We start from the raw sequence: 12,478 nt of genomic DNA on the forward strand, positions 1-12,478 counted from the left end.
AGCGTGTGGCACAGCACCAGCAATGCAGCACAGCACCAGCAATGCAACACAGCAATGAGTACCTACAGAGCATCCCGAGGCACTATCCTCCAAACACCTGAAAGCAATTGCCTTTCAATTCCAATCCTTGCTCTACCTGCTCACCTTGAGCCTCAACAGGTGTATTAAATTGATAAGAAAGTTGTAATTGTGATCCAACTTAATGCTTTTTCCAATGCCTTACCCTACTCAGTTTTGTGCTGAGTAAAAACTGTTGCTTTTCTTTAGTTTACTGGTATTATTACAGAAGTACAAAATGTTTCTCCCCTCAGGAGCATAAGGAATGTCCTCCTCTTCTCCATCTCAAGATGGAAACACTTCATCCCTCCCTGGCCCTTAACTATGAGCACTTGTGCTGTGAGTCCTTTTGAGTCCTTTTGAGTCCTTTTGACTTGTGCTGAGGGGCCTGTAATGACCCAATTAATAGGCCTCTTTATGGAAGGTTTAATATCAGGCACTCCACATGCATAGTCAAAACACTGCGGTTGGATATGGGATATCCCAAGACAAGAACTAGAACAAGGCTAAGAAGTAGATATTGCTAGATTGGTAAGTTTCCAACTTTTGGGTTTTGCCACCATTTGTTTGGTGTGGTCTGGGAAAGGGTAGTACTAAAGACATCCTTAGAGGAATACAGGGAAAAAAATAACGCCAAAAATGCAGAAATGCAGTACCTTTTTGCAGTCTTTTATCCTTTTTTTTTTTTTTTTTTTTTTTTTTTGAGACGGAGTTTCGCTCTTGTTACCCAGGCTGGAGTGCAATGGCGCGATCTCGGCTCACCGCAACCTCCGCCTCCTGGGTTCAGGCAATTCTCCTGAGTAGCTGGGATTACAGGCATGCGCCACCACGCCCAGCTAATTCTTTGTATTTTTAGTAGAAACGGGGTTTCACCATCTTGGCCAGGCTGGACTTGAACTGCTGACATTGTGATTCACCCACCTCAGCCTCCCAAAGTGCTGGGATTACAGGTGATCCTTTTTTTAAAAAATGTTTAAACCTAAATTACTCATTTGCTCATTACAATTGGTTTGATTTAGGTGTGATTCTTTTTAATCTTACCTTGTTTTTGTCCCACTAGGATTGGCCTAAGCTAGAGTATCTGTTTCTTAATTTGGAATTCCATTTTTAATCCTTGCTTATCCGTTTGCTCAAAGAACAACCTGAAATCCTTGACACATTAATTTCTAAGGAAAGCTTTGCCTGCATCCACCAGGTTCTATAGGACTGGCATGCATGGACTATGGGGGTAGCTATGGATCTATGAAGGTCTGTGTTTGTAGCTTAATTTTCTCTGCCATTTATAGTCTTTTCATAAGACCCAAGCTTTCTCCTCTCTATTCCCATAGAAGGCATTTTAAATCTATGCTTAGTGTTTAGTTTGAAAATGGATTTCCCATTGGACAGAACCCTGGCATCATGACAATTCCTGTGTAAAATTAAACATACTCCAGACTTATCTGCAATCTGAAGTCCTCTGGCATTGATACTACATCACTTATTTTTTAATAAGGTACAGGTTAGGGATAATCAGTCCGCACTAAAAGAGTCATGTTAGGTCCCCTGCTATTCTAATCCTTTTCTCTACAATCTGAAATGTTAAACAGCATGATAAACTTCAACCTAAATCAGACAATAGTACTATAGGTTTATCCAATTCAAATCAATGGAAACTTAATAAGCAGTTGAAGGAGAGCAACCCATACACAAATCTAGTAACATTTGTTGTGAGCTCACTGTGTGCCCAGTTAAGAGCTTTCCATGATCTCTTTCGAGCCTCAACACAATATGAAGAAATTCAACTGAGGTTACTTTGCTTCTTGGTGGCTGAGCCATGACTTGAGATCTAGGCTGTTGATCCCAAGTTAATGCTCATTCCATTTTATAGTTCACTCTTGTCGCTACAATAGACACTGTTTTTCTGTATTTATTTATTCTGGCACTGATTGTAAGATGTGCCATTGGCTTCAATAACATTTCAGAAAAATGTATTCTTCAAAAATTTCTCAATTTAATTCTATTTTTAATTGACAAATATAATTGTATAATTTAGGAGGTACAATGTAATGCTTTGACATATGCTTACATTGTGAATAATTAAATCAAACTGCTTATCATATCCATCACTTAACAGACTTACCAATTTTTTGCAGTGAGAACATTTAAAGTCTATTATTTAACCAACTGCAAATAGCATATATGTGCCTCCTCAACTTCATTTATTTATAGTCAGAATTTTAGTGTAACTAAGCCTTCTTCCCATTTAGAGTCTTCAAAATAGTTCTTGACCAGTGAGTCACAAACTTTTGAAAGAAGGAAGAGGTCAAGAGAAAGAGAGTGGAAGGAGAGACCTTCGCATGCTTTAGTATTGAATGGGAGCATTAAAACCTCCCTTCCTTCTTAGCACAATCCCACATATTCAATCAACATGGATTAGAGAGTGAGACGCAGAGAGGCAGAAAATGCACTTTTCAGTATCTTTCTTCCTCCAGGGAAATACGCAGCCCACAGCTCCTGGAGTTGAGCAGACTTGCCCAGACAGAAGTTCCCTGGTCAAAGGTTTTCTTATCTTGAAGCAGGCAAAAGCCCTGCACTTAAAATCTGGAATGTGGGAATGCCAGACAAAGGCAGGCTCCTGACATCCTGCCTGGAGGCTGGTAGGTCCCCCCTGGTCCTGCAGACAACCGGTTTCCCTACACTAAGACCTGAAGGGGTGTCTGTGACAGGTGCAGTCTTGACAGACCTCCACTGGGCTACCATCCAGGGGACTCTCCAGACACGGAACTGAAGCAGTCACCTTTGAAGATTCGTGTCTGCAGGAGGTCCCTGGCCATAGTTTCCTCTGGTCTTGGGATCAGCAGCTTTTAGCAATGCTTTCTGCTCACTCAGTGCCACAGCCTTTCAAGATTTTTCTTAAATGAGGATTTGATCCTTGGAGCCCTGGTCAGATATGGTCAGATCTCCTTTGGACACAAATGATACTTGTCTTCCACCAGTTTCTGTATCCTGAAGTATTTTGTGTCCTAAAAAGGGGAGGGGGAATATCCTAGAACAGCCCAATAAGCTTAAAGACACTCATTAAAAACTCAAGTATTCTAGGAACAGTCCCAGCTCAACTACTCTAAGTCAGCTGTGATCTTTGGTGGCAAGCGACAGAAACTGACTCTAGCTAACATAAAACTTCATTGGAATTAAAGGGGATTGGCTAGAATGATATATGGGAGCTCAAAGAAAGGAAGGAGTCTGAAGAAACATGAGAAAGGACAGGTCTGGCTCCTGGTTAAGGGCTGATTCCTGCTGCTTTGTGGCTGTTGGCCTGTGTAGCCAGAGTAACAATTAGAAGAAAGCTAGTTCCTGCATAATAACTACCTTCTTTGTCAAATGCTTGTCTTAGAATTAGAATATGGATAATAAGCTGTTGTGTCAATGTTACATTTCTTGATTTTTATAACTGCATTCTGGTTATGATAGAGAATATCTTTGTTCTTAGGAAATGCTGAAGTATTAAGGGATAAGGAGGCATGGTGTTTGTAACCTTCCTTAAAATGGTTTAGAAGACAAACTGTAAGTATTATATTATTAGAGAAAAAGAGAATGATAATATGGCAACATTAAAAAATTAATGTGTCTTGAAATGTTTCTATAAGTTTGGAATTGTTTTTAAAATAGCTTTAAAAGAAATAATTTTTTTAAAGTCATATTCTTTAGATTATCTCATCCAAGATCAGTACAGCTCGCATCTCTGGGGGTAGGATTCCAGCACTGGTAGATTTTAAAGCTCCCCAGGGACTGCACCGGGCAGCTAGCCGGGAACCCAACTCCCAGGGTCTCAGCCCTGATCTGGGTTAAAAGCGATACTTCTGAGGAACCCCTAAAGTAATAACAACCATAAATTTAACACATATAGCCTTAACCATTTATTATATTTATGTTTTTCATTATAAAAGTAATATAACTACATTGCATAAAATTGAAAACTTTTTTAAAAGAAAAAAGTTATTACTGTAACATAAACAATGAGAGTATTTTGGTTTATTTTCTCCAAGTATTTTTTAATGTACATATTTGCTTCCTTCATAGTATGACACAATGAACATATGGCTTTAATGCTATTTTCATTTGACCTTGAAAATGTCTCCAGAGCAATCATTTTTGCTGATACTATATCAAGTGGATATACTGTTACTGACTTAGCTATTCCCTTACTCTTGTGTATTTAGGTTGTCACGATTTGTTTGTTTTTGGAATTACAAATAATGCTTCAAGAAACAAATTTGCTCATAACAGTGTTTCTAATATTTCAGGCCACTTTATGAAAGTAGTATTACCAGGTCAGAATATGTCCATTCTCATAGCACTCAATGTATACTGCCAAATTGCTTTGTGAAAGAGCTTTAACAATTTATGTTGCAATCAGCAAGAGATGCTAGTTTTACAGCATTTGACATTATACATTTTTTAGTGCAAACTTAATATATGAAGATGTGTCAGAAGTAGTCCAGGACTAGCAGAAGCACAACCTCAGTTTTAACTCTTGTGTCACTCACTAGCTGTGATGCTCTGAAATTGTCCCTGACTCTTTCTTCCTCCGTTTGAGGCTCTGCTCCACACATGTTTATGGAGCACCTACTGTGTTCCAGGCACTGTTTTCCATGCTGGGAATATCGTAGTGCTATAGATCAGGATTCTTTTTTTTTTTTTTTTCTGTTTTATTTATCTTTATTTATTTATTTTTATTGTACTTTAGGTTCTGGGGTACATGTGTAGATCATGCAGGATTGTTGCATAAGTACACACTTGGCAATGTGGTTTGCTGCCTCCAACCCCGTCACCTACATATGGCATTTCTCACCATATTATCCCTCCCCAACCTCCCCACCCACCCGCCGCTGTCCCTCTCTTGGCCCCCTCAACAGACCCCAGTGTGTGATGCTCCCCTCCCTGCGTCCATGTATTCTCATTATTCAACACCTGCTTATGAGTGAGAACATTCAGTGTTTGATTTTCTGTTCTTGTGTCAGTTTGCTAAGAATGATGGTTTCCAGGTTCATCCATGTCCCTACAAAGGACACGAACTCATCATTTTTTATGGCTGCATAGTATTCCATGGTGTATATGTGCCACATTTTCCTTGACCAGTCTATTGTCGATGGGCATTTGGGTTGGTTCCAGGTCTTTGCTATTCTAAACAGTGCCGCTATGAACATATGTGTGCATGACATATGTGTGCATGTGTCTTTATAATACAATGATTTATAATCCTTTGGGTATATACCCAGTAATGGGATTGCTGGGTCAAATGGAATTTCTATTTCTAGGTCCTTGAGGAAGTGCCACACTGTCTTCCACAATTGTTGAACCAGTTTACACTCCCACCAACAGCTTAAAAGTGTTCCTATTTCTCCACAACCTCTCCAGCATCTGTTGACTCCAGATTTTTAATGATTGCCATTCTAACTGGCATGGGGTGGTATCTCAATGTGGCTTTCATTTGCATTTCTCTAGTAACCAGTGATGATGAGCATTTTTTCATGTGTTTGTTGGCCTCATATATGTCTTCTTTTGAAAAGTTTCTGTTCATATCATTTGCCAACTTTTGGATGGGTTTGTTTATTTTTTTCTCGTGAATCTGTTTTAGTTCTTTATAGATTCTGGATATTAGCCCTTTGTAAGATGGGTAGATTGCAAAAATTTTTTCCCATTCTGTTGGTTGCTATTTCACTCTAATGATTGTTTCCTTTGCTGTACAGAAGCTCTGGAGTTTAATTAGGTCCCACTTGTCTATTTTGGCTTTTGTTGCCAATGCTTTTGGTGTCTTAACATGAAGTCCTTGCCTATGCCTATGTCCTGAATGGTTTTGCCTAGTTTTTCTCTAGGGTTTTTATGGTGTTAGGTCTTATGTTTAAGTCTTTAATCCATCTGGAATTAATTTTAATGTAAGGTGTCAGGAAGGGGTCCAGTACCTGCTTTTTGCACATGGCTAGCCAGTTTTCCCAACACCATTTATTAAACAGGGAATCCTTTCCCCATTGCTTGCTTTTGTCAGGTTTGTCAAAGATCAGATGGTTGTAGGTGTGTGGTGTTGCCTCCAACGCCTCTGTTCTGTTCCATTGGTCTATATCTCTGTTTTGGTACCAGTACCATGCTGTTTTGATTACTGCAGCCTTGTAGTATAGTTTGAAGTCAGGTAGCATGATGCCTCCAGCTTTGTTCTTTTTGCTTAGGATTGTATTGGCTATGTGGGCTCTCTTGGTTCCATATGAAGTTTAAGGTGGTTTTTTCCAGTTCTGTGAAGAAGGTCATCGGTAGCTTGATGGGGATAGCATTGAATCTATAAATTACTTTGGACAGTATGGCCATTTTCACGATATTGATTCTTCCTAACCATGAACATGGAATGTTTCTCCATCTGTTTGTATCCTCTCTTATTTCCTTGAGCAGTGGTTTGTAGTTCTCCTTGAAGAGGTCCTTTACATCCTTTGTTAGTTGTATTCCTAGGTATTTTATTCTCTTTGTAGCAATTGTGAATGGAGTTCGCTCATGATTTGGCTCTCTGTTAGTCTATTATTGGTGTATAGAAATGCTTGTGATTTCTGCACATTGATTTTGTATCCTGAGACTTTGCTGAATTTACTTATCAGTTTAAGGAGATTTGGGGCTGAGATGATAGGGTCTTCTAAATATACAATCATGTTGTCTGCAAATAGAGACAATTTGACTTCCTCCTTTCCTAATTGAATACCCCCCCTTTTTTTTTCTTGCCTGATTGCTCTGGCTAGAACTTCCAATAGTATATTGAATAGGAGTGGTGAGAGAGTGCATCCTTGTCTAGTGTCGGATTTCAAAGGGAATGCTTCCAGTTTTGCCCATTCAGTATGATATTTGCTGTAGGTTTGTCTAAATAGCTTTTATTATTTTGAGATGTGTTCCTTTGATACATAGTTTATTGAGAGTTTTTAGCATAAAGGGCTGTTGAATTTTGTTGAAGGCTTCTGCACCTATGGAGATAATCATGTGTTTTTTGTCTTTTCTTTTTTTGTGGAGTCTCTGCCAGGTTTTGGTATCAGGATGATGTTGGTCTCATAAAATGATTTAGGAAGGATTCCCTCTTTTTGTGTTGTTTGGAATAGTTTCAGAAGGAATGGTACTAGCTCCTCTTTGTACGTCTGGTAGAATTCAGATGTGAACCCATCTGGACCTGGACTTTTTGATTGGTAGGCTATTAATTGCTTCCTCCAACTTCAGTCCTTGTTATTGGTCTGTTCAAGGTTTCAACTTCTTCCTGGTTTAGGCTTGGGAAGGTGCAAGTGTCCATGAATTCATCCATTTCTTCCAGGTTTACTGGTTTATGTGCATAGAGTTGTTTGTAGTAAACTCTGATGGTAGTTTGTATTTCTGTAGAATCAATGGTGATAACCCCTTTATCATTTTTTTATTGCATCTATTTGATTCTTCTCCCTTTTCTTTTTTTATTAATCTGGCTAGCAGCCTGTCTATTTCGTTGATCTTTTCAAAAAACCAGCTCCTGGATTTGTTGATTTTTTAAAGGGTTTTTTGTGTCTCTATCTCCTTCAGTTCTGCTCTGCTCTTAGCTATTTCTTGTCTTCTGCTAGGTTTTGAGGGTTTTTTTTTTTTTTTTTTTTTTTTTGAGACGGAGTTTCGCTCTTGTTACCCAGGCTGGAGTGCAATGGCGTGATCTCGGCTCACTGCAACCTCCGCCTCCTGGGTTCAGGCAATTCTCCTGCCTCAGCCTCCTGAGTAGCTGGGATTACAGGCACGCGCCACCATGCCCAGGTAATTTTTTGTATTTTTAGTAGAGACGGGGTTTCACCGTGTTGACCAGGATGGTCTCGATCTCTTGACCTCGTGATCCACCCGCCTCGGCCTCCCAAAGTGCTGGGATTACAGGCGTGAGCCACCGCGCCCGGCCCTTGAGGGTTTTTTTGATCTTGCTCCTCTAGCTCTTTCAATTTTGATGATAGGGTGTCATTTTAGATCTGTCCTCACTTCTCATGTGTGCATTTATTGCTATAAATTTCCCTCTAGACACTGCTTTAAATGTGTCCCAGAGATTCTGGTTCATTACATCTTCATTCTCATTGGTTTCAAAGAACATCTTTATTTCTGCCTTCATTTCATTGTTTATCCAGTTGACATTCAGGAGCGAGTTGTTCAGTTTCCATGAAGTTGTGTGATTCTGAGTTAGTTTCTTAATTCTGAGTTCTAATTTGATTTCCCTGTGGTCTGAGAGACTGTTTGTTATGATTTCCGTTCTTTTGCATTTGCTGAGGAGTGATTTACTTCCAATTATGTGGTCAGTTTTAGAGTAGGTGCAATGCAGTGCTGAGAAGAATGTATATTCTGTGGATTTGGGGTGGATATTTCTGTAGATGTCTATTAAGTCCGCTTGGTCCAGATCTGAGTTCAAGTGCTGGATAACCTTGCTAATTTTCTGTCTCATTGATCTGTCTAAAACTGACAGTGGAGTGTTAAAGTCTCCTACTATTAGTGTGTGGAAGTCTAAGTTTCTTTGTAAGTCATTAAGAACTTGCTTTATGTACTGGGTGCTCCTGTATTGGGTGCGTATATATTTAGGATTGTTAGCTCTTCTTGTTGCATTGATCCATTTACCATTATGTAATGCCCTTCTTTGTCTTTTTTGATCTTTGTTGGTTTAAAATCCATTTTATCAGAGACAAGGATTGCAACGCTTGCTTTTTTTTTTTTTTTTTTTTTGCTCTCCATTTGCTTGTTAAATCTTTCTCCATCCCTGTATTTTGAGTCTATGTGTGTCCTTGCACTTAAGCTGGGTTTCCTGAATACAGCACACCAATGGATTTTGACTTTTTATCCAATTTGCCAGTCTGTGTCTTTTGATTGGGGCATTTAGCCCATTTACATTTAAGGTTGATATTGTCATGTGTGAATTTGATCCTGCCATTTTGATGCTAGTTGGATGTTTTGCCCATTAGTTGATGCATTTTCTTCATTGTGTTGATGGTCTTTTCCGTTTGATACGTTTTTGGAGTGGCTGGTACTGGTTGTCCCTTTCCTTGTTTAGTGCTTCTTTCAGGAGCTCTTGTAAGGCAGGCCTGGTGGTGATGAAATCTCTCAGAAATTGCTTGTCTGTAAAGGATTTTATTTCTCCTTTGCTTATGAAGCTTAGTTTGGCTGGATATGAAATTCTAGTTTGAAGGTTCTTTTCTTTAAGGTTGTTTTATATAAGCCCCCACTCTCTTCTGGCTTGTGGGGTTTCTGCTGAGAGATCCATGGTGAGTCTGATGGGCTTCCTTTTGTGGGTAACCTGACCTTTCTCTCTGGCTGCCCTTAGCATTTTTTTCCTTCATTTCAACTCTGGTGAATCTGACGAATATGTGCCTTGGGGTTACTCTTCTTAGGGAATATCTTTCTGGTGTTCTCTGTATTTTCTGGACTTGAATTGTGGCCTGCCTTGCTGGATTGGGGAAGTTCTCCTGGATAATATCCTGAAGAGTGTTTTCCAGCTTGGATTCATTCTCTCCATCACATTCAGGTACATGTATCAAACATAGATTAGGTCTTTTCACATAATCCCATATTTCTTGCAGTGTTTGTTCATTTCTTTTCACTCTTTTTTCTCTAATCTTGCCTTCTCATTTTATTTCATTGAGTCGATCTTCAATCTCTGATATCCTTTCTTCTTTTTGTCTATTTGGCTATTGAAACTTGTGTATGCTTTGCAAAGTTCTCATGCTGTGTTTTTCAGCACCATCAAGTCGTTTATGTTCTTCTCTAAGTTGTTTATTCTAGTTAGCATTTCATCTAACCTTTTTCAAGATTCTTAGTTTCTTTGCATTGGGTTAGCACATGTTCTTTTAGCTCTGAGAAGTTTGTTATTACCCACTTTCTGAAGCCTGTTTCTGTCAATTCATCAGATTTAGTCTCCATCCAGCTTTGATCCCTAGCTGGTGAGGAGTTGTGATCCCTTGGAGGAGGAGAGGCGTTGTGGTTTTTGGTGTTTTCATCCTTTTTGCACTTTTTTTTTCCCATCTTCATAGCTTTAGCTACCTGTGGTCTCTGTAGTTGGTGACTTTTGGATGGGTTCTCTGAGTGGATGTCTTTTTGTTGATGTTGAAGCTATTTCTTTCTGTTTCTTAGTTTTCTTTCTAACAGTCAGGTCCCTCTGCTGCAGGACTGCTGGAGGTCAACTCCAGACCCTGCTAGCCTGGGGATCACCCACAGCAGCTGCAGAACAGTAAGGGTTGCTGCTGGTTTCTTCTTCTGTTATCTTCATCCCAAAAGGGTACCTGCCAGGTGTTAGCCTGAGCTCTCCTTTATGAGATGTCTCTTTAGGTAAATAGGGGTTAGGGAGCTGCTTAAGGAGACAGTCTGTCCCTTATAGGAGCTTAAGTGTTGTGCTGGGAGCTCCATTGTTCCATGCAGAGCTGCTGGGCAGGTACCTTTAAATTTGCTGCAGCTTAACTCATAACTGCCTCTTTTCCCAGGTGCTCTGTCCTAGGATCGGATTTATTTATAAGTTTCTGACATGTTGCTGCCTTTTTTCATAGATGCCCTGCCCCACACAGAATACTCTAGTCACAGTCTGCCAGCAGAGGTGTTGCTGAGCTGCTGCAGGCTCTGCCCAGGTGCTGTGTGAACTGCCTCGGTAGTGGCAGAAACCCTTCCCCCAACTGAGCTGGACCATCCTGGGTTTAGCTGCACTTGCTGCAAAACTCTCAATCCAGAGTGGTTCAGATTGCTTGTTTTGTGAAGGTGGTACCCGCCTAGCCTGGCTCCCTGTCTCAGCCCCATCCCTTTCAGTTGACTTGGTGGCTCTGTCTCCCAGGTGTTCCAGGCACCAGTTGAAATGGCTGCCCAGATTTGTGTGTTTCTGTGAGCCAACCCGGCACTGGCTGAAACCACCCTGCTGAAAACTCATGGTGTTTTTGGCCTGGGAATCTCCTGCTCTGTGGGCAGTGAAATATGTTTGGAGATGTGTTAGGTACTCACCCTCTGCATTATTCTCGCTGGGAACTGCACTCCAGAGCTCTTCCTATTCGGCCATCTTGGATCCTCTCTGGCCTTTTTTTCCCCTACCTTCTTAAATATTATGTCCTTCAAAACCTATCTATAATCTCTATCTCATCTGAGGAACTGACTCTTCCTAGGATAACTGAAAGTAGAAACAGCCAGGTCCCCAGAGAAAGCCCAACCCTGACTTTTTATCTCTACTGAAAAATGATATCAGAATACACAAGTATGACCAGGTGCAGTGGCTCATGTCCATAATCCCAGCACTTTGGGAGCCCATACAACATGCTGAAACCCTATCTCTACAAAAACTACAAAAATTAGCTGGGCCTGATGGCCTGCACCTGTAGTCCCAGCTACTGGGGAAGTAGGAGAATCACCTGAGCTTGGGGAAGTTGAGGCTGCAGTGAGCCCTGATCTGATCATGACATCGCACTCCAGCCTGGGCGACAAAGTGAGACCTTGCCTGAATATATATATATATATATTATATATGTGTGTGTGTGTGTGTGTGTATGTATATGTGTATATGTATATGTATATGTATATGTATATATGTGTGTGTGTGTGTGTGTGTGCATGTGTGTGTATTTCCCTAAGTCTGAGTTATTCAATCTAAATACCATGTGTGGGATACCAACAGTCAAGTTTAAGCTTTATCCAGCCTGATTCAGAAGTGACCACAGCTACTCCTCTTGAATGAGTTTAGGACCTAGGCTGGTAGCACTCTTGCTTCATACTTTGAGGTCCCAGCCCGTTACCTCACCAACTTTCACTGCTTCTAACATAGTTAACTTTTGAACCATTTAACAACATAGCCAGAGTGTTTCAAAGCCCTTATATTTCTAGTAATGGTATCTATCATTTATGTAAATCAATGGTTGATTCTTGTAGTTTTCCCAGGTCAAACCATCTAAATGGATCCAAGTCTCCAACACTTCCCAGTTGAAAGCAGCTGTGTTTTTCATTCTTAGTATCTCCATTAAGATGTCAAAGATTCTGTAGCCAAGCTTCAGAGTATAAACTCAGGATTCTGCATTTAATATGCCAACCTAGCCCTTGAAAAAAATCCAGGTAGATCACGGCAAATTATGGTTGACCAGCATAAGCTTAATCAAATAGTAGCCTCAATCACAGCAGCTGTGCTGTATGCAGTGTCATATCAGTGTTGATATGTTCTAGTAACATATCAATACAGCATCTCAATCTTGGGCACTTGATATGTAACTATTTATTTGACACATGTACCCTTCAGCTTGCATCAGGAAGTAGGATCAAAAGCAGTTTCCAGTCACCTGGGATGAACAGTACCCAATCAAAGCCTCATCCCAAGGTGGTGTTTACTGCTCTTTTACAGAATATAATCCAAAGAATCTTGTGATCTTGACATTCCATAGAACATGATACCAATCCACTGCTGCCTAGGCATTTT

Source organism: Aotus nancymaae, unplaced genomic scaffold (genome assembly GCF_030222135.1).
Source record: "Aotus nancymaae isolate 86718 unplaced genomic scaffold, 86718_ANA_hifiasm-v0.15.2.pri h1tg000029l, whole genome shotgun sequence".
Taxonomy (NCBI): Eukaryota; Metazoa; Chordata; class Mammalia; order Primates; family Aotidae; genus Aotus; species Aotus nancymaae.